Consider the following 21,641-nt stretch of genomic DNA (forward strand, 5'->3'; position numbering starts at 1 on the left):
ATCACCTCTTAGGTACTGACAGCAAGTAATGTAAAGACTGAAGCAAAATTAAAAAAATAAATATTTTTCTATGAAAGTTTCAGAAGAGGCAACTCACCAGATACATGGGATAATGAACCAGGAAGAAATATCACTGAATTGCTAATACATCTTTTTGGTAACATCTTCAAAAAATTTCCTTTTCTAATTTTAATTTGAGATATGTGGTAGGTGCAAAAGCACAAATTTTAACTCTTTTTCTCTCTGGGCATATTTAGCTACCAGCACCAGGTGAGGAAGGGGGCTTTGAGCAGCTTTCCAGCATCTCCAAGGACATTGGGGAGAAGGGAGAGACCGGCTCTGACAGGGTGGGAGGACAGGAGGTGATGGGGAGAAGATGAATCGAGATGTTCAAGGTGCAGGGAGAAGCTTTTCCACCACGAGCTCAGCCAAGCTGGGTGCCCAGAGGTTGGGCAATTTCCATCCCTGGGGGTTTTTATTAAGGATAAAATCCTGGGCACAATCACAGAATCAAAAAGTTTGGAAAAGCCCTCCAAGATTACAGAATCCAACCATTCCCCCAGCACTGCCAAGGCCACCACTGACTCATGTCCCCAAGGGCCACATCCACATGGCTTTTAAACCCCTCCAGGGATGGGAACTCCACCACTGCCCTGGGAAGCTGTGCCTGGGCTGCACAGCCCTTTCCATGCAAAAATATCCAATTTAAGCCTCCCCTGGCCCAGCCTGAGGCCATTCCCTCTCCTTTCCCTGTTCCCTGGGAGCAGAGCCTGACCTTCCTGGCTGCCCCCTCCTGTCAGGAGTTGTGCAGAGCCACAAGGTCCCTGCAAACACACAGAAACCTGGAATTATCTTATTCTGTATAAAAACGTGTGTAAAAAGGAACAGAGGCCCCAGTATCTTGTTTGAGAGATAGCCCAACACCGTGATGTTAAAAACCTTCTAGAAAACAACCTCATCCCCTTTTTCTTTGTCACCCCTTCCTGAGTTTCCCCTCCAGATTCCAACAGTGCCTGTCCTTCGCCTCCCCAGCCAGCCTGGAGAGATGTTATTCTTACAAAAAATCCCAAAAACCCAAAAAAAACAACAAGAGGAAAAAAAAAAAAAACAACTCGATTATTTATGCTGCTCTTTGAACAACACAAGCTATTGTCAGGGAGTGTTTTACAGCTCTGAATGTCACATTGAGAGTCTGGTCATGCCAGGAGAAAAGCCTGCCACTGCCATGTCCAGGCTTAAATCCCTTTATTCAAGAAACCCTGAGCCCAGAACTGGGTAAAACCTAAAAGGAAGCTGGTGGGTGTGACAGCTGCGTTTTGTACAATGACATAAAAAGGAACAGGCAAAGCTGCTTGGGTGTTTTGTTTTGGGTTTTTTTTTTAGGTAAAAGGTAAAAAATCTCCAAGAAGCATTGTGCAGAATCAGGTGAGGCCGAGCTTGGGCTGGATGCTGCTCTGGAGGAATTGCACAGAGAAGCACGGGGGTGAGCAGAGCTGGAGAGTTTCCCAGCAGGACCCAGGGAGGTTTTGCTGTCGAGAAAACCATCCTGGCTGGACAAGAAACCCATTTCCTTCCCGACTGTGTCTGTGTGAAGGGAAACTGGGCTCTGGAGGCAAACAAAGCCCAGCCACCTTTGGCTGGGGAGCGCCCCAAAACCACTGAGCCATTACAAAAAAAAGACAAAAAAAAAAAAGTTAAAAAAAAACCCAGTCAGGACCTTTTCTGCAGTGTGTTACGTTATACAAGGCAAAACTGGACAGGTTGCAATCTTCCTCTGCCACACCCCAAATGCCAGGTTTCAGGTTACTTCACCTGCAGGAATTCACTAGGAAGCACAGCATTTCTACAGAACTCTTAGAGCCAAACTTTTATTCTGCAGCTCTTCCCAAAGTCCTGCAAAGAAAGCAAGTGTCATTTCCTTCTTCCTCCCACACCCCCGTGCGCTGACGAGGAATTATAACCCGTGTGAAATAATAAATATGGCCCAGCAAAAAAGGGAATGTGAGGGGCAGTAGGAAAGGCAGCGTTCCTGCATTAATCCAATCTATGGAATCCATCCTTCCAGCCTCCCACTCAGGAAACAGCTTTTCAACGCTGGCTATCAAAGCTCCTCCCAGATTTGGCATCTCTACCTCTTCTACCCTGCAGAACTCATTTTAAACACTGAGGGTTTGGGGATTTTTTTTAACCAATTTGTGGCTGTTTGCATCGTACTCGGCATCGGTACTCATGGTTTTTTTTGTTGCACATTTCATGGGTATATTTACTATCAGTAAACATCCCAGCAGTAATGCTGGATTTATCTCTTTGTCTTTCTGGTAACTCCCCCATAGCTGCACCCTCAAAGCCCAGAAATCCAGTTTGCCACCCTTCACAAGGAACCTCCAGGCATACTGGAGAGCTCTATGATTTATCTCCTCCACAATCTCAATTCACCATGAAAATATTTGGTGAAACCCATCAGCAGCTTCCCTGATACAAGTGCAGAGACTCTGCCACTACTTCTGCCCACACAATTTTCTCTAACATCCAAAAAAAGCGATGGACTGTGGGGTTTTTCAAATACAACCCTATGGTGCTCAGAACTCCTATTCCTCTTATCTTTGAGGTCCCCATGAATTTTCCAAGCAATGGCACCGCGCTGCTGCAAAGATCTCTTGATTTATGCAAAAAACTTGATCCCTTTTCTGCCCTTTTTATGAGCAAAGGGTTTCTCTTTTTCTCTGGATGTAGCCTGGTGATTTAAATGCACACTGCAAGCCCTGTGCACTGCAGTCCTTTGCTGAACGCTGCCACAGAACCTTTAGATTTCTGAGGATGAGAAGGATGTGGGGAATACAGACACCTACAACAAAGAGAGCTACAGGCAAACATCACCTTCAGACCTTCCTTTTTATGAGATACTGCCTTTTCATCCTCGATTTGAAGCGGCAGGAGCAGGGAGGGAGGCTTTGCTGAGGTCACTGGTGAGGCTGGTGGCACAGTGCCATGATGTGCTGTATCCATCGGGAACCGCTGCCTCCTGAGCCATGGGATGGAGAGAGAGGCTCTCAACAGCAGAAGGGAGTGATCTGCAGCAGGCAGGGAGTGTGGGGAGAGTGCTCAGGGAAGGGCAGGGAGGTACAAAGGACCTGCACCCTGCAGCCCTCACTGACCCCCTTCTGCACCTGCAGAGCTCCTGGGATGCAGTTGGGTTCTTCCACATTTCCCAGCAGCGTGAGGAAAGGGAGCCTGGGCTGAGCTCAGTAATTCCAGCCAGATCCCAGTGCCAAGAATTGCAGGGTGGTGCCAAGGCATTGATCAATGGCATTTTCTGGGCTCTCCAGCAGAAGAAAGCCATAGATCTATTAAAGCAAGTCCAGAGAAGGCCATGGAGATGCTCCAGGCTGGGAGAGCTGGGAGTGCTCACCTGGAGAAGGCTCCAGGGAGAGCTCAGAGCCCCTTGCAGGGCCTGAAGGGGCTCCAGGAGAGCTGGAGAGGGACTTGGGACAAGGGATGGAGGGACAGGACACAGGGAGTGGCTTCTGACTGCCAGAGGGCAGGATGGATGGGATATTGGGCAGGAATTGTTCCCTGTGAGGGTCGGGGGCCCTGGCACAGGGTGCTCAGAGAAGTTGTCCCTGGATCCCTGGAAGTGTCCAAGGCCAGGTTGGATGGGGTTGGAGTAAGCTGGGCTAGTGGAAGGTGTTCCTCACAGGGGCTTGGAACTGGATGGTCTTTAAGGTTCTTTCCCATCCAAGTGATTCTGTAACTGGAGCCACCTCATGCCCATGGCCAGGACAGATGGAAAGAGGAGCAGCCCTGAGACCACCCTGACCTGGGGTGTTGACAATCCCTTAACTCAAAGCCACTTGATTTGCCCCTGCTCACAACTTCTCCTCTCCTACATGAAAGATGTCCAGAGCAATCCCACTTAGGGAAGAGCTCCAGTTTCCTTCCAGGCACCCAGGCTGGAGAAATGGGAAGGATTTAAAGCAGATGACAGAGCTCTTAGAAGATGATCCTTTGGTCGTAGTGGTTTGGTGTTTTTAAGTCATGTGTTGATTTCCTCAAACAACTCTGGTGGCACAAAAATCACAAGAAGCCTCTTTGAGGGACAGTGCACTACTTCTAATCAAAATATTATTATTGAGCTAATAAAATACTGATCAAGAGATAACTTCATTTTCTCCCACTCAATCCTTCCCCATTGCCACTGGGGTTCATGCTGGCATATGTTATTTTCATGCAGGCAGAAGGTAATGATAGGAAAGCAATTACTGGGCAATGTTTTTAAAAATATAGTAAAATATTTATGAGCAATCTAATTTTTTTTTCATGCCTGGCTGCTCCATGCACTGGGTCTACAACTCCACCACATTTTGGATGTCTTTTCACAACAGACTGGAATCCAGACAGCAGAGCCTCCCAAAACCACGTTGAACAGCGTGGTTGGTAACTGTGTCCTTTGGAACAAAATCCTATGAGAATCCCAGAATTTTTTGGGTGGGAAGGACCTTAAAGCTCATCCAGTTCCACCCCCAGCCATGGGCAGGGACACCTTCCACCATCCCAGGGTGCTCCAAGCCCTGTCCAGCCTGGCCTTGGACTCTTTCAAAAATCCAGGGGCAGCCACAGCTTCTCTGGGCATCCTCTCCTGCTTTTTTAAGGGATTGATGGATTTGAAACCAACATGAAAACCAATTTTTTTTTTCCAAGGTATTTTATCACTAATCCCTGGATCTGGACCACAGGTTTCTTCCTGGTCTAAAAATGCAAAATTTTCAGATCCAGTCAAGCAAAACAGAGAAACTATTACACACAGAGGAAATTTCAGCAGGAACATTTTAAAGTTGTGTTGAGTGACAAGGAGGAGGTTGCTGACTCAAGATGTGTGAATATGGTGACCATAAACATCAGACCATGAGGTGCCTGTCATGGGGACAATTTAGAAAGAGAAACTGAAGTTCAGCTCCCGTGGGTGTTTAATTTTCAGATACAGAAAAAAAAGAAAAAAAAAGAATAAAGAAAGAAAAAAAAAGAAAAAAAAAAGAATATGCTAAATATTCCCTGTATAAAACTGACTTGAGTGAATGCTACACTACTTTGGCCCCACAAATGAATAAAAACTTAATTTTTATGCTTAGAACCAGAGATCCATTAAGGTTGGAAAAGCCCTCTGAGGTCATTGAGTCCACTGTTCCCCCAGCAGTGTCACATCCACAGGGCTTTTAGAGGCCCAGGGCTGGACCACCCTTTCCATGAAGGAATTTTCCTAATATCCAACCTGTCCCTTCCTTGAGCCACTGCCTGTCATGTGGCTCTTTGAGAAACTATTTCAACCCAACTCTCCCCACAAGCCTCATAAAAGGATTTCACTGCAACAAATGCCACTGCAAAGAACAAGAATTACTTAAAAATCCAAATAAAGCTCTTTTTTTTTTCTTTCCCATGTAATTGCAAATAACAAACATATCTGTGGTTCACAGAGGAGGCAATAAATTCAAGCTACAGTCACAAACCAGACCAGAAAAAGATACTTAAGTCATTCAATCCACCACCCTGGGATGGCTGTGGCCCCGTGGGATTCTGCTCAGTTTTGTGAAAGGCTTGGAGTCCTGAATGGAGGAAGCACAACACGAAGAGCTCTCTCTGAAGTGTTGTTTTTTTTTATTTTTATAAAATGAAGCCATCCCTCTGATGCTTCCTGAGCACAGCCTTGTTGGTCTGGCTGGAGAAAAGCAAATGATCTTCAGCAAATAAGCTTTTTATGTGTGAGAGGAGCACATCATAAATAAAAAGGAAGTTTGATCCCCGGCAAAATTTTGGTTGTGTGTGTTTCTTCTGTAACCACCCTGTGATGGCTGTGACATTTCAGGTTCTAGAAAAAGAGACAGGTATTTAATATCTTTTGTGAATCACAGAGTGGTTTGGGTTGGATGGGACCTTAAAGATCATCACAGGCAGGGACACCTTCCACTATCCCAAGTTGCTCCAAGCTCTGTCCAACCTGGCCTGGAACACTTTTTAACTTTAAGTTTATGCCAAAAGATGCACTTCAAGCCATTAGGAAGCTGAAGATTCCAAAATTTTAACTTCCTCACTGATTCTTCTGCTCTCACCAGACGCTGAAGAATAATTAAAACAAAAAAGCCAAAAAAAGCCAATATTTTTTCATTTTTCATTGAGCTGTACCCCTCAACCAATGCATTAGGTGCCTATTTCCATAGCTCTGGTGAACAAAACTATTTTAGGAATGATCACTAAACAAAACAAGTTGAGGGTTTGGCTGTTGCAGTGGCTTGGGGTTTTAATTTCTGGGGCTTTTTTATATTTTGAGGACAAGAGGAAGTGACCTCGAGTAGCATCAGGGGAGGTTTAAATTGGGTATGAGGGAAAATTTCTCCATAGAAAGGGTCATCCAGCCCTGGCAGAGCTGCCCAGGGCAGTGATGGATTCATCACTCTTGGAGAGATTTAAAAGCCAAGTGGATGTGGCACTTGGGGTCATGGGTTAGTGGTGGCCTTGGCAGTGCTGGGTTAAGGCATTCAATGATCTTAAAGGCATTTTCCAATCCAAACAATTATATAATTCTGTAATTCTATGAAGGAAAAAAAACCCTGGAACCACAAAGCCATGAACTCTGCACTAGTTTGCATTGCATGTCCAAAGAGACACGTTTTGGGAGAATTAAAGACATTTTGCCAGAGATGGGTTTGAACAAACACACAGTGAGTAATTCCTGTCCCTCAGCTGGGTGTAGGTCTGTAGAGACAGGTCTGGTTTCAGAGCAAGTCCAACCAATAGGACTTTCTAACATGGTAAAAGCAGGAGAAATCCCAAAAAACTTGACTGAATGAGCTTTTTCAGTGATCTGGGCTGTAGCTGGAGCCATCTCCCCACACCACAGATGTGACAGCACACAACAGAACAAATAATTCCAGTAACTCACTCCGAACCCAAGGACAGCACTGAGAGCCTAAATTAGCAACGTGAAAACCATTAACATGACCAATTAACCTCTGCCCCACCCTCCCCACGCCACATAAAAGCCAAATAACAATCCCCAAGATAACATTGTGTGTCAGAAATATCACACACAGGAATACAGCAGTGCCTGTGCTTGTTTCCTGGCCCGGGAAAGCTGCTATAATTGTAGTGCATTGTGCTCCTGGAGGATTTCGAGTTGGAAATTGGTTGCCAACAGTCCTGGTTTGCTGTTGGAATTTCCAATCAGGCTCCTAAAACTCTTTGGGTTCCCTGAGCAACGCCGTGTCAAGGTGCTGCTCTGAGTTCTGGTCTGCGTGGTCCAGAAGGAATTGAATTTTTCTTGGTGGAAATAAATCAAGATCATCCCAAGGATATAAAAGCTGGATGTGGAGAACACAAGCAAATCAAGCAGAATTTTTGTGTTTGTGATTTTTGATGCACATTTCATTGCTAAGGGAACCTAAACCAAAACCATCTTGGCTTTTGGAGGCTCCCCAGCTGAGCCAAGAGGACAGATATTCAGGAGACGATCTCATTTTAAGGAATTTCTTCATGGAAATGGTTGTTAAGCATTGTAGGTGGCTGCCCAGCAAGGTGGTGGGATCCCCATCCCTGGAGGTGTTCAAGGAATGAGGAATGACTGCACATGGCACTTGGTGCTCTGGTCTGGGTGACAAGGTGGGAATGGGTTGGACTCAATAATATTTGAGATCTTTTCCAGCCTAAATAATTCTGTGATTTTTCATTAACTCAGCTATTACATTACACATAATTCAGAGGTTTGGGTCTCCAACCTGGCCAGCCTCCAGGGAAATCTCAAAAATTCCCAGAAACCACCACACCCTCGTGCACAAGCCTTCAGTCCACGGCATCCTCCCCTCCTGGTGGAAGCTATCCTGGCAAGCAAAATTCTCCCAAGAAATCCCCTACCTCTTCCTAGAGAATTTAAACTGCCCAGATGACAAATTTGTGGAGTGTAGAGAATTCCTCTCTCCTAGCAAAGCCCAAAGGATGTGGCACCTGACAAACACACAGAATTTTGAAGTCCTGTCTTCATAAAGAGGTTTCATCTCAATGAAGCCTTCTCCAGTCAGTATTTCCAGGTACCACCACCAGCTTTTAGTTCTAAGTGCTTTTTTACCAAGCCCAGAAAAGGTTAAAAGTGACACTTTCACTCATTTTGGTCCCTTTGCAATCAAAATGAACAGATGTCAGTGACCCAAAGAAACAGTGCTGGAGAAAGGCTTCTCCAAAGGAAAACAACATTTTTGATGTCCCCAGTGATGCCAAAAGCTGATGGCATCTTAATTTTATCTTTGTGGTGACCTGTGGGCTTAGCCCACTCCTTAGTTTCACCCTCATTTTCTCTCCATGAAAAGCAACAATTTCCACTTCAATCCTTCCTACTACCTTCCTTAAAATCTTTTATAAACAAACATTTTCAAATACTTTTAATAATATATTTTGTAATAAGAATATTTTAATAAAAATAGATAAGAATTTTAAAATTAAAAATTAATTAAAATGATTTTATAAACTATAATAATTTTGGAGCTATTTCCTTGAAAGTTGGGCTTTTTCCCCCTGCCACTTGCCATGCCAGTTGTTTGCCAAGGACTCCACGATGCCCATCCCGAGAGGAAAACCATCCTCCCGGGAATTTTTCAAGGGTGAAGCTCAGCAGCAGCCAGACCCTGAACAATAAATATTTCCCTCATTAGTATGCTGAGCCACATTAGTTCTGCTGCTCACTGAGCCAAAGCATCAAAGTGGGGCTGAATCTTCAATTTCACACTTTGCAACGTGATGCATCAGATACTCCCAGGGCTCTGGGCGCCGAGGGGATTCACAAAGAGTTTGAGATGTGTGAGGTGCTGCTGGTAAATCTGCAAAATGTGAAAGAGGCAGCACGTGCCTCTGAGAGAATGGGGATGAAGTCATCCTACATAAAAAATTGGGGTTAAGGCAGCGGAAAGGCAAAGTGACTGCCCAGCATCGCACTCGAGGCTTTGGTAATACCATGACCTCAGCTGAGGAGTTGGCAACATCCTAAAAATCACACATGGATTACCTAAGAAGTAAATTTAGGCTGCAGAATTTGCATCAAGTCTGGGAAGTCTCAAGGTCTCTCCACCCAAACCCTCCTCCCCGCTCCCCTCCACTGCTACTCAGTTTTCACAGAATTTTCAAGATTTGAGGATTTTGAACTCAAATTGGGCTGGAAATGCTCAGAGGTTCTGGAGGTTATTTGGGATGGAGGGGCCTGTAAACACAGTCTGTGTCCTGTTACTGCTCTCCTGTCTTTAGGAAATGAGTTTTAAGAACACAACATGGTACTCATCGCTGCAAGAAAACTCTGATGCTGTCATGGCTACAGTTGTATCTGTGCTTACCAAATGCATTTCAGCTGATTCTTGCACTGAGAACTCTTTGTCCCTTATGAAAACAGAATTCCCCCAAAAAGACTCCATCAGCCCCGATGATTTGAACAGAGAAAGACCAACCAAGGCCAGGGAATGTTCCCCTGAACTCAATGTTGAAGCAAAAAGGCATCAGGGATGGCAGGAGACTCCCAAATACTCCAACTGGCAGCAGCATTCCTCAATACATGTGCAGCATTATGGTTTTAGAGGCTTTGGAGGCATTGCACGGATTAATCACACAGAGTAATGATCTCACAGAGAAGTGCTGAGCTGGAATTAGAGAGATTAATGCTCAGGTCCCAGCTCTAAAAGTTCTCACCCTTGGGGAAGTCAGATCAACTCCTGCATCTCGCCTCCCCACAAAACCTCCTTTGAATTACTGATTGCAGCACCAGAGTGAAGATGCCAGAGGGAAAGACCATTCCAAAGGCTTTTTAAAAAGTATTATTTTTTTTCCTTAATACCTGCTGTGAGGCACTGTCGTGTTTAATTCATGACTCTTTGAAGAAAGATTTGCCATCTTAAGGGAATAAAAACAAGTCTGTGTTATCTTTTTAAAAAAGTCATGTGTTTCTGCTGTTGGTAAAGTCCAGAACAAATACTCACATGGACCTCCCAAAAACTGCAAGTTCAGGTAATAATGAGTTGGATGGGACACGGTTACAATGTGCTTGGAGACCCAAAGGTTGGGTCAAGCAAAATTCTAAAGTTAGCAGAGTATTTTGTGACCCGAATTCCCTCAGGAACAGAAGGACCCAGCAAGAAATACTGTCCCATACAGCTTTATGTATTTTGTGACTCCCATTGCTGAATCCCTCAAGACTTTGGTTCTTCTGGAGTTAAAAGTTAGGCTCTTCCTTTAATTTTCCAAGCTCACATCATAGAAAATAAGACATTTAACTGTGACAATGGATTTCTACACCACCTCACCTGCAACCCCCTGAACATCCCACATCTGGCACTTCTTTGGTCACATCCCAATTCCTCTACAAACCAAAGAGATACCCAAGATTTCTTGAAACTTTCCATCACCCAAAACACAAAATTCACTTTTTCCCACCGCCCAAAACACAAAATTCAGGCCAGGTTTTGGTGAGGATGGGAAGAAATGGGCAAGTATGTAGGTGGAAAAAGAACAACAAAGTTCAGTCATGCACAAAATGTTTTTGTTTTGTTTTGTTTTTTTAAGTTTACCTCAAAATTTCTGTGAGGAATCTGCCATGAGACAATAGCTGTGTTTTGGTGGTGGCATCTGTGCTGTGCACAGCCCAATGGCCAGAGGTGACAGTCACAACTGAGACATCTCCAACCACAGACACCAAACATTCCTGCCCACACTGCACCTGAAATTGCACTGGGAGGCCTCAGAAATCCCACAGGATCCCAACCAATCTCCAGTTGCCTTGGAAGTGTAATTAACTGCAATTGCCTTTTTGATTTTATCTCCATTTTCTCAGGTTCTGGGCAATTTGGGAAAGCTCTCTGTGTACCTACAGGTGAGAATGCACACCAGTGCATGCACCTACTTGTCTGGAGCTACAACTTCCCAGAGGATCTGCTTTTCTCAGGGCCTCCTTGGAGAATGAAACTTAGGGGAAAAGCCCATCCTTTGGGAAATTCTCCTTCTTATCCCGTAAAGTCACTGATAAAAAGATTTCTACTCCTGCTGGTGATAAGAGCTCCAATCAAGGGAATGTTCAAGCTAAACTTGGCTCCACTAGGCTCAAGCTCTGTGCTTCCCACAAGGTTTTCTGACAAATTGCCCTCACTGGGATTTAAAAAAAAAGATGCTGACTTGGCCCTTGCAGTAAGAAAAGAGATTTTCCTTCCTTCTCCACATAATTTTTATAGTTTCCCCAAAAAAAAACCAAAAAAAAAACAAAAAAAAAAAAAAAAAACAAAAAAAAAAAAAAGAAGGGGAAAGTTTCACCTGGGTTAAGGAGTAATTGATACTCCAGGCTACAGCTTCATCCATTTTCAAAGAATCATAAAATCAGGGGATGGTTTCAGGGAATCCCCAGGCTGAATGGGGCTTGGAGCAACCTGATCTAGGGGAGGATGTCCCTGTGTTGGAAGCAGGTGGTCTCTAAGGTCCCTTCCAATCCAAACCATTTCATGATTTTATGAAAATTCTTGCCCCTGCAGGAAAGGTTCAGCACCAGTTTCATTCAAAAATACAGACTGGGTATAGTCAATGGCTTGGAGAAATCCATCCAAAATATTAGAGAGCTGTTTCAATCCAAAAAACTTTCCTAGTCAGTGGAAAATTCAGCTTTGCTGCAAAGTCAGATGGAAGTTTCTGAGCCAGCCCAGGCAGGAGTTTGCCCGTACAGCCCAAGGAGAAAGGACAAGAATGAGGCATCTGAGCACAGCCCTGCCAAAACCTCCCTGGTTTTATCATCCAGAGTTCAAACCCAGACCTCATGTCCTGCTGTTCACACTGCACACAGAAAGGTTTCCAAGAAATGTTGCTTGGCAGCAATCCCAAAAAAACCCAGCTTCCGACCCGCTGCTGGGAGCAAGGGTGGCTTCTCTGAGGATTTTGAAAGCTGAATTTCCAAAGATATTCCAGCATTTCTGAACAAGGCTCTTGATTTTCCCAAACAAAGCTATTTCTGTGGGCCTGGGCTGGTGGTCTGAGGATCTGGAGAAGATGATCCTGCCCACATTTCCCATCTCAGGTTTAGCATGGCATCAGGAATGCTTGTCCCACTACTCTTCCTGTAAACCTGCTGGGATTGTGAAAATAATTATGATGGAAAAAACTGGGTGAACCCAGATTTTAGAAGGAATTTCTTGACTATGAGAGTGTTGAGGCCCTGGCACAAGGTGCCCAGAGAAGCTGTGGTTGCCCCTGGATCCCTGGAAGTGCTCAAGGCCAGGCTGGATGGGGCTTGGAGCCCCCTGGGATGGTGGAAGGTGTCCCTGCCCATGGCAGGGAGTGGAATGAGATGACCAATAAAGAATCTTTCCAACCAAATATTCTTTAGTTCCCACTCATCCCTCTGGGACAGATAGCACCTTTTTGGTAGTGGGTCAGTTCCTACCTCCCACCCTCCTTCCTCTCCTATAGTAAGGTATTTTAAGCCAATTTTGATTTGAGAACACCATGATCTCTACTCAGAGCTGCCACCAGGATCCCAAGGTTTCCAATTGCACAAGAAGAACCTTTTAGGAGATAATCAACATTTCAGATCTAAATTCAGAGGTTCTCACCTGTGCTCTGCAAACACAGGCTCCCTGCTCTGCCTGCACTACTCTACTCTGCCTGAGGTGGAATAAATGTGTGACACTGCTGAAAGAGCTGACAAAAAGGAGACAGTAACTTGTGACAAGTGAATGTGACCCGTGCAAACAAAGCCCAGAAATCTGAGTGGGCAGCTTTGTATAGGCTTCATGCATCACTTTTCCCCTACACAATCCAAATCTGAATGCTCCGGCCCTGTGACACCGACCAGGAAGTGATGGATAAAGAAACACAAGCAGAAATGGGTGCAGAAGCTCTTCCAGCTCCCATCAGCTGTTTTATAACCCACTTTTCAGAGGGAGAAAAACCACTCAGCCCAAAATGTCTTTCCAGTAGCCCACAGGAAAGACTCTGAGTATGATGGACACCTCTGACACTCCATCTCTGAATCCCAGCTGGAATCCCACACTACCTGAGGCAGCTGACCAAGTCCACCTCAGGGTGGACTTTGCTGTCTTATTCCAAAAGGACTCTGTTAAAGAAGCTGCTGTTTTAATCCAAGTTTTAAAAGGAAGGTATTGTGGGACTATTTCACTTCAGCCAACAGAGTCACATCCACATGGGGCTTCATCAGGCAAGACAAAAGTCTCGCACACAAGCAATTCTGTTGGGACAATTTCACCTGGCCAGTCACAGCAGTGGCCACAGAGATCACCCCTTGGTCACTCCTCTTCATGTGGCTCCAGACATATCCTGCCAATCCCAGCAGCTTCAGGATTCCAGCTGGCCACTGAATTCCAACCCCAAAGAGCTCAGAAGCCATGATAGGCACATTCAAGATCTTGCTTCTCTAAAAAATCCTTTTCTTATAACTAGTAAAAACTTAAAAATAAATGGAATTTAGTCTATTAATGTTTATGCTGAGCATCATATATTAGTTACTTCTGAGACTTCAGTCTCATTGAATTTAATTCTTTTCTGGGATCAGCTATGGAGAAAGCAGGCACCAAAGACAAAGTCTTTCTCCTAGGACAGGGGGCCACTTCTCAGTAAATTATAATCATAGAATACCCTGAGTTGGAAGGGACCCTCAAGGATCATCCAAGTCCAACTCCTGGCCCTGGACAGGACAACCCTAATTCATTCAGCTGTTCACCTCAACATTTTCCCCAAATCAAAAAGTGAGCAAGAAAAACATTTTAAAAACCAACTTAAAAATACAGGTATCAAACCACAATGTGAAATTCAGTGAAGTACAGAGAGGAACACACACGAACAGATCTGAAACTCACTGCTAAATATCACACAGATTCCAAGGGAAGGATTTAGTCAGCCCTAGAAGTTAGGATTGGCTTCAGTTTGGCACTGAAGTATCAAGTCAGATTTGCAATGAGTTCAAAGAATTTTTATACAAAACCATAAATTGGTTATGTTTGTGAAGCAGGCAGTGTCGGCAGGACCTTGTGTGGAGGCTTTAAGGAAATATCAAACCACAAATACAAACTACTTCTCCAGACAGGGTGAACCTGTGAAAGCCACAGAAACAAGAAATGCTTTAGGAAAAGACCTTGTTTGTACAAATCCCCAGGTTTCACAGGCACATCTCCCTCTGCTACTCCAGCAGCACCATCCCAGCACTGAATCCACCTGGGCTGGAACGAGTCCTTCGAAACACCCAACAAGAAACCTTACAGTAGGGTTTTTATTTTTAATTTTTAAAAGCATTCCTCAATCTTTTCCACAGGTCAGACCAGGGGAAGAACTTTGACCAGAAAAACTTCCCACAAACTCCCTGATGGATGTTGGGTTTTAATTCAGCAGTGTCCTGAGTAACACTTCTTACTCTGGAACTTTCTTACTCCTTCCTTTCCTCAAAAAGACTCTAGGTTTTTTCTTTCTCCTCCTTTATAAATCACTCATGCAAGAATTCTGTGCCCATCTGCACTAAAGTAAGACTCTATTTCAGTCTAATACTAATTCAGTATACTTTAGTCTAATAACGGTTTGTCTAGACAAGAAAAAGAAACTTATTAAAAATTCTCTTCAAAATAGCACAAATATTGATGTCCAAACTCTACTCATGACACAACCCAAAAGTTTCATCAATGAAAGACTCTTTAAAGCAAATGGAGAGAAAACACTGGATCTATCCAAGTTTACACCAAAGCAAAGCCAACACTAAGAAGAGTGTTCACTAGGACTGAACAAGGAGTGCACACTTCTCCATGTAGGACGGAGGGCTGTGGATCCATGAGGAAGCTGGACACCCTGGAACCTCCAAAGGCTACACCAGCACCAGCTCCACAACCCAAATATCTCATCCATGCCTCTACTGTACCTTGAAAGGGACGTTCATTCACCTCTTCACCTCCCCGACGCGACGGCCAAAACTTTTTCTGGTTAATACCAAACCAGGAGGATGAGGAGCACACAATCAATCCTTGTTAAGGCTGATGATTATTCTCAATGCACCCTAGAAGAGAGCAACGCCCAGTGAGTGGCTTGTGCCAAGGTGAAACAGCCTTTTTCTGCCCCAAATGCTTGTGTTCTGTTGTGGATGACTGGGATTGTCCCATTAAATTGAGATTGTCCCAGCCATTATTGTAGTCCCCATATAAAATAAGTTTACCCCAGCCATTATTGTAGTCCCCATATAAAATAAGTTTATCCAAGTATTCCAAGCTGAGATGGAGGAAAACCAGCTTGCAGAAGACAGGGAGATGGTCAAGGAGAAGCCTGAAGACTACAGCTCATATTTCAGGGAATAACCCAAGTTTACACGGCCTGTTAATAGAGCAGCAATTAATTAACAACAAAAACGAGTCTTGAATTGTTCTGTTTTGCAGAGAAGACAGCAAAGAACACACACCACTTGGCCTGAAGCTGGAAAGATCTCCTTTTCTGCAAGATTTTACATCAAGATCTAGACTGCAGCCTTAAAACGCCCTTATTTTTGGAGAGGAAAGTGAAAGTTTGTGGGCAGGAGCCAGGCCAGCACCAGTGGAAAGAGAGGACAAACCTCTGGACAGCACAAACCCTTCTGGAGGCCTGGAACAGGGGAAGGTGCCTTCAAAGGCTCCTCTGCTCATGAAAACAGCCCCAAGGTGGAATTAGGAATGTATCAGTTAAAGCATCTACAGGAGTGAGAGTGGCTCCTCTGGAGCTGTGGGTACGCCGGCAAGGAGGAGAGGAAAACAATATTCCATCAGGCTGGGGGAAAGACTACTGAATTATTCCCTTGGCAACCAGCTTCACGGGACCTGGTTCTCTCCTCAGTTATTCATATTTGGCTCCTTGGTTACTCTGTAGGACTCCTCCAGTTTTAGATCTCATTTTCAAGTTGGTTACATCTTCCACATGCTGTGCAAAGCACAAACAGGCAAGGTGCATTTTTTAAGGTGAGTCTGAAACAGCTGAAAGCACCTGTACCGTGGGAACATCTGACAAAATCCAATGGAGCAATAGAAAAGCTGATGCTCTTTGTTCTAATGCTTTATTAGGGCATTAAAGCCTCACACAGAATGAGCACCCAAACCACCCACCCACGGCAAAAGCAGCAGGAGAACCAATACCTATGAGCTCCAGTTTCCAGGTATTCCTTAAGCATTTTGGTGAAGGTGATGGAGACTGCCAGGCTAGAGAGCACCATGAAAAAACCAATATCCTCACATCCAACATCCCTGGAAGTGTCCAAGGCCAGGCTGGATGGGGACTGGAACAATCTGGCTTAGTTGAAGGTGTCCCTGCCACTCGTCTTGGAATGAAACCATCTCAAAGGTCCCTTCCAACCCAACCATTCTGTGTTTCTATGGATTTATTTTAAATTGGAGAAAGGAGATGCTTTCTGCAGGCACAGGGAAGGAGCAGCAGAGCATCTGCTCCCTGGTGGTGCAGCAGTGCTCCCTGGACACCCACTCCACCGCTCTGCATTCCCCGAGAAATAACCCAGCCTGCTCAGGGCAATGTGGATTCCCAATCCGGCTCTGCAGCAAAACAGGCTCCCTCTAATTATCCCTCAGCCTGATGACATTTGAATGGTGGAACAGAAGCATGTCAGAGACACAAAATGAGAGAGTGTGAAAACAAGCCTGTCTCCTTTCTCTGTTCACACCGCAGGTCCCAAGCACAGGGACTCACTCCTGCCTGAGTCATTCCCAGCAACGCTTCCCAACCACAGAGAATTCCCACACAGGAGGCTTTTTTTTGCAAAATTATTTAAAAATGAGAGGGCAGCGAGAGCGACTCTGGGACTGGAAGGAGCAACAGTGTGATGAGAAGGATCAGTCATGCCTATGGAGCCTTATTAGAAGTAATTTATATGCAAGTAAAACAAATATCCCCCCCCACTTTTCCAGGAAAACGCCGAATTCCATACTGATTTACACGCTTTCCAATCTCATTGACTTCAGAGGGATTGCCTACAGTAGGAATCACTAGGCTGTGGCCTCCCAGCAATAGAGTAATCCTTTCATATTCCCCCTTCCCAAAGCCCCATCATCGGAGCAGGTGCTGCAGCTCAGGCCCCACGAGCCGAGTTCCAGCCCTGCGGCGACACTTCTCCTCTTCCTGCAAAAACCTGGGAAGGGGGGGAAAGGGAAATAAAAGTCTGATGATGGAAATGCCTCATAGAGCGTGGCTGAGCTGGGGGAGAGAGGCCCAAACCCTCCTTCCACCTAATTAAATCCAGATCCAAAAGCTGTTCTGATCCGAGTGCATTAACTATTTTTGTTAGGAAGGGCAGGGATAAATTAACTCCTAACTCTGGCCCTAATCTTTTTTTCATTGTTGTTTAAATTCTCCCACTTCCTACCATTTCAGCATTTCCTTGTGATAAAGAGGAGCTCTGACCTGCTGGCTCATCTGCCCCGTTTCTCCATGGCATCTGGGCAGATGCTCCCTCCAGCCAAGCTCTTAAAAATCATAGGACCTGCTTCTGCATTACAAACATCGGTGCAAAAGGCAACTGCTGACCCCATTCTTTTGTCACAGCTGTTATTTACACCACCAGCAGCACGTTGGAGAGATGATAATAAATGTTTAATGGTCCAGTAAACACCAAGGGCTTTATCTCTAGCCCATTTCCAAGCCTGATCAAATATAATAATCCTTTGTATGTCTGTCTGCCACTTCCCTGGCTTCCTATGGGATGGGAAGAGATGGACAGGGCTGATCAATATTCAGACATGATAAATATAGAGAAAAGGGGTTTAGTTATAGGGACATAAATGCTTTCCCTGCTTCCATATCAATTCTTTGCTCCCAGAAAGTCAAGACTATCCACCAACTTTTGTTGGACCTCAACTTCTATACAATACAGAAATGCAGGCAGCATGTGCCTCTAAGATTCAATGCAGCAGTTATAAATAACAACAATATTACACAGAGGAAGTGGGGAATATGTGGAAGGAAGTTGAGAGAAGAATCATCCACTTACAGACTGGGCAGATAAACCACTTCCTCAGATCTGAAATGGAAAATCTATTCCTCCTCCAATTATAGCTGTGGGTCCATTACTCAATATTCCCTCCCCATGCAAGTCTTATCTCACAGAGCCTCATCTCTCCCAGATGACACTGTAAATGAGTCATTTGACACATTAAAGTGAAGCAGTTAGGGTTTTATTATGCTATTACACATTGCCATTGTGACAAGCTTCCCTAAAGACTTGATCCTAAATCACAGTCCAGTTCTGGAGCTCTGGTCTGGGAAACTGATCCTAAGTCACATTCCAATTCTGGTTTGGGAAACTGGTCCTAAACCACATTCCAGTTCTGGTCTGGGAAATTGGTCCTAAATCACATTCCAGTTCTGGTCTGGGAAATTGGTCCTAAATCACAGTCCAGTTCTGGTTTGGGAAACTGATCCTAAATCACAGTCCAGTTCTTGTCTGAGAAACTGGTCCTAAATCACAGTCCGTTTCTGGTCTGAGAAACTGGTCCTAAATCACAGTCCGTTTCTGGTCTGAGAAACTGGTCCTAAATCACAGTCCGTTTCTGGTTTGGGAAGCTCACAGAAACCCAGAGATAAACACATGATAAAAAGCCACCTGGACTCTGCAGGTGAGATCTCCCCCATACAGGGTTGCACTTATTCAATACACAGGCTCCAGGACCCAGACCTGTTCCATAGCTCTCCAGACCATGTTCAAGGTTTGATTTCTTTCTTCCAACCTCCAAAAGAGCCCCAAAATCAAGTCCTGGCACTGGTGAGGTCTTCTGATACAGCCAAAGCCACCTGATTCCACCAACACCAGCACTTCTTGGCTCAGATGATGGGAGAGACCTGCTTCCCAGTTTGATCTGGTCAAACTGGAGGGTCTTCTAAGGCTGATCCATGCAGAAGATGAGGGATCAGGGTAGGATTATGTAAACTAAGGCTCCAGGCCAAAATAAAGGAGCCTGGAGGCAGGGCTGTCAGCAGGGCGTAGCTCAGCTGTGCCTCCACCACGCACCAGCCCTTCCCTCCCTCCCTCCCTGGGACATTTTCACTCAGCGTGGCCAGGAGACTCTTGCAGAGGGTGTTTGAACTCCCAGAGCTGCCAAAAATGTCCAATTAAAGCCCAGTGAGAGCTCATCATAAATGCACCCCAGTGAACCACAGCCCTGCTCGGCTGCCTTTCTGGGTGAACCCAAAAATCGTGAAAGCAAAGACCTCCCAGCAATTACACCCAAAAGGTTTCCTGTCTCTGCACAAATCTTTGTTTGCTTTGGGTTTTAGTGGTAGATGGGAACACAGACTACAACTTGTGGGAGATAGGTTACTGCTGCTAAAGCAAAGAGCTTTTTTCCTTCCCACCCCCACCCCCCCAAACAGACAGCGCATTAAAAATGCTGCTCTGAAACAGCTTGGTCCTGCATTCACAGATGGCAGCAAAAATTAGCATTATTTATCAGTGGCTTTAGTCACTTTTTAAAAGAAAAGAAGATAAAGGAAGACATGCACCTGAATTAAGATTCCTTGCCCTTTCTTTTGCAACTAATACTTTAAAATGCACCAGGGAAAGGACATTTTGTAGAGATTTAGGAAACCACACTTAAAAAAAACCCCACCAAACATTTATCCAAGAAGGAGAATGAAAACAAGCAGAACAATAAGAGTCACGGAAGTTTGCTCTGAGGAGACAGCTGGGAAGGTGAAAGGAGGAAGCAAGCAAAGAAAACACATAGCATAAAGATAGAAATTAATCCAAAACAGCAGGAGAAGAATTATTAAGCCATTTTACATTCTTACAGCAAAGGAGATGTGATCACACAGTGCTGTTCGGTGCCAAATGTAGCTGCATTTGTGCACGAGTCACACCCCTGCAGAGGGCTCAGCCCAGCCCTGCATCTCCTGAGGACCTTGAGCTGTGGCTCAGAATCAGTGGTGGAGGTGAGAAGAAGCTTCTGGAGATTGTCTGGTCCAACTCCTTGCTCAGCAGGGTCACACAGAGCCAGCTGCCCATGACTGTAGACAGATAAATGCTGAATATTCCCAAAGATGGAGAATCCACAACATCCCTGGGCAATTTGTGTCAGCACCTGGTGACCCCCAGAGCCAAAAGGTGCTCCCTGATGTTCAGAGGGACCCTCCTGTGGTCAGTGTGTGCCCACAGCCCCTTGTCCTGTCCCTGGCCAGCACTGCCAAGAGCCTGGCTCTGTGCTCTCTGCACCCTCCCTGCAGGTGTTGATGGACAGGGATGAGGCCCCCAGAGCCTTCTCCTCTCCAGGCTGAGCATCCCAGCTCCCCCAGCCCTTGCTGGGAGCAGAGATGCTCCAGCCCCCACCCTGGGCTCTCCCCAGTCTGTCCTTGTCCCTCTTGTGCTGGGGAGGCAGAGCTGGACCCAGTGCTGCAGGTGTGGCCTCAGCAGTGCTGAGCAGAGGGGCAGGATCCCCTCCCTGGACCTGCTGGAAGTGTTTTGTCTCACACAGCCCAGGCCACCACTGTCCTTTTTGGGCACTTTGCTCCCTCAGGGTGAATTTGATGTCCAGCAGGACACCCAGGTCCTTTCCTGTCCAGCTCCTTCCCAGCTGGGTGGGCCCAGCACAAATTTGTGAGGAATTGCAGGGAAACAGCAAATGCAGGAAAGAAAAACACTTGTAGGCCTCTACAAAAAAAAAAAATCTGCTGTCAGGCAGGGAAGCTCATCACCAAAGAGCTTAGTTCAGACGAAGGACAAATAAAAAAAGGCACAGAGAGCATCATATGATAAATAGGCATCATTTTCTCCAGCAGTGAAGCCTGTCCTCACTGCAAGAACTTGCCATTTCCTCCCAGCACAAATGGATTACTCATGGACAGAGAAGTTGGGAACAAAATTAACTCTTGGAGCTCAGCGTGTCCCAAGAGATGAGCTCAATCCCAGTCTGCTCCTTCCTCCACAGCACACAGACCAGGAGCCTGATGGCCTCTGATTGCTTCCATCACCACAATAATTGCTTTAATTTTTAGCTTCTTGATTTTGGCAGAGACTCTCTTAAAAGCCAAAGGAAAAACAATTAAGTGCGAGAATTAAGTGAAATAAGGTGCCAACAGGGTTTGGTGTCTGTCCCTCTTCCCTTAAGTGGGGTGGAAGATTAAATGCTCAGCACATGGGCTCCTGAGAAAGCCTCCAAAGGGAGGCACCCTCAGAAGAGATCCAAAAAGCCTTTTTCTTAATAGAAACCATCTAGAACTTGCCAAAAAAAACCCGAAATCCTGCAGGACTGGCGGGATGGAGCCTTGGCTTCAGCTCCCACGTGGGCTTAGCAGTACAAATCTACATCCCACACCCCAGGGAAAGCAACCCAAAGTCTATTCTGTCCTTCCTGTGGTGCTGAGCAGCCAAAATGAGAGTCACTCCTCCAGAAATGACAGAATGAGCTGATTTATGGACTTACCAAGGAGGGAAGTTCTGATCCTGAGGGAAGTCCTCTTTCTCAGGGTTTTCATGTGTTTTACATTAATTATTTATTAGACCTGAGGAATCCACGATGCTGAGCAGAGGGACAGGACACAATTCCTCCCCTTTCATGTTATCACCTGCTCAGGTTTGAGTGGCAAGGAGGGGTTCAGCACCTCTGCTCCACACAGCCAGACAGTGC

At 45.3% G+C, this 21,641-nt stretch overlaps 1 protein-coding gene across 4 annotated transcripts in view; it reads right to left on the bottom strand.

Moving 5' to 3' along the window:
• The window catches only part of PTPRA (protein tyrosine phosphatase receptor type A), a 119,820-nt gene that overhangs the window by 76,722 nt on the left and 21,457 nt on the right, over nucleotides 1–21,641 (bottom strand). For 3 of the 4 annotated variants that reach the window (XM_077782689.1, XM_077782693.1, XM_077782692.1), the window contains exon 2: nucleotides 14,918–15,052. The exons of the other annotated variant lie outside the window; for it this stretch is intronic. The gene's annotated coding sequence lies outside the window, so the exon portion shown is untranslated. The remainder of the gene's footprint in view (nucleotides 1–14,917; nucleotides 15,053–21,641) is intronic. 4 annotated transcript variants of the gene reach the window in all.

Source organism: Lonchura striata, chromosome 4, assembly GCF_046129695.1.
Source record: "Lonchura striata isolate bLonStr1 chromosome 4, bLonStr1.mat, whole genome shotgun sequence".
Lineage (NCBI taxonomy): Eukaryota > Metazoa > Chordata > Aves > Passeriformes > Estrildidae > Lonchura > Lonchura striata.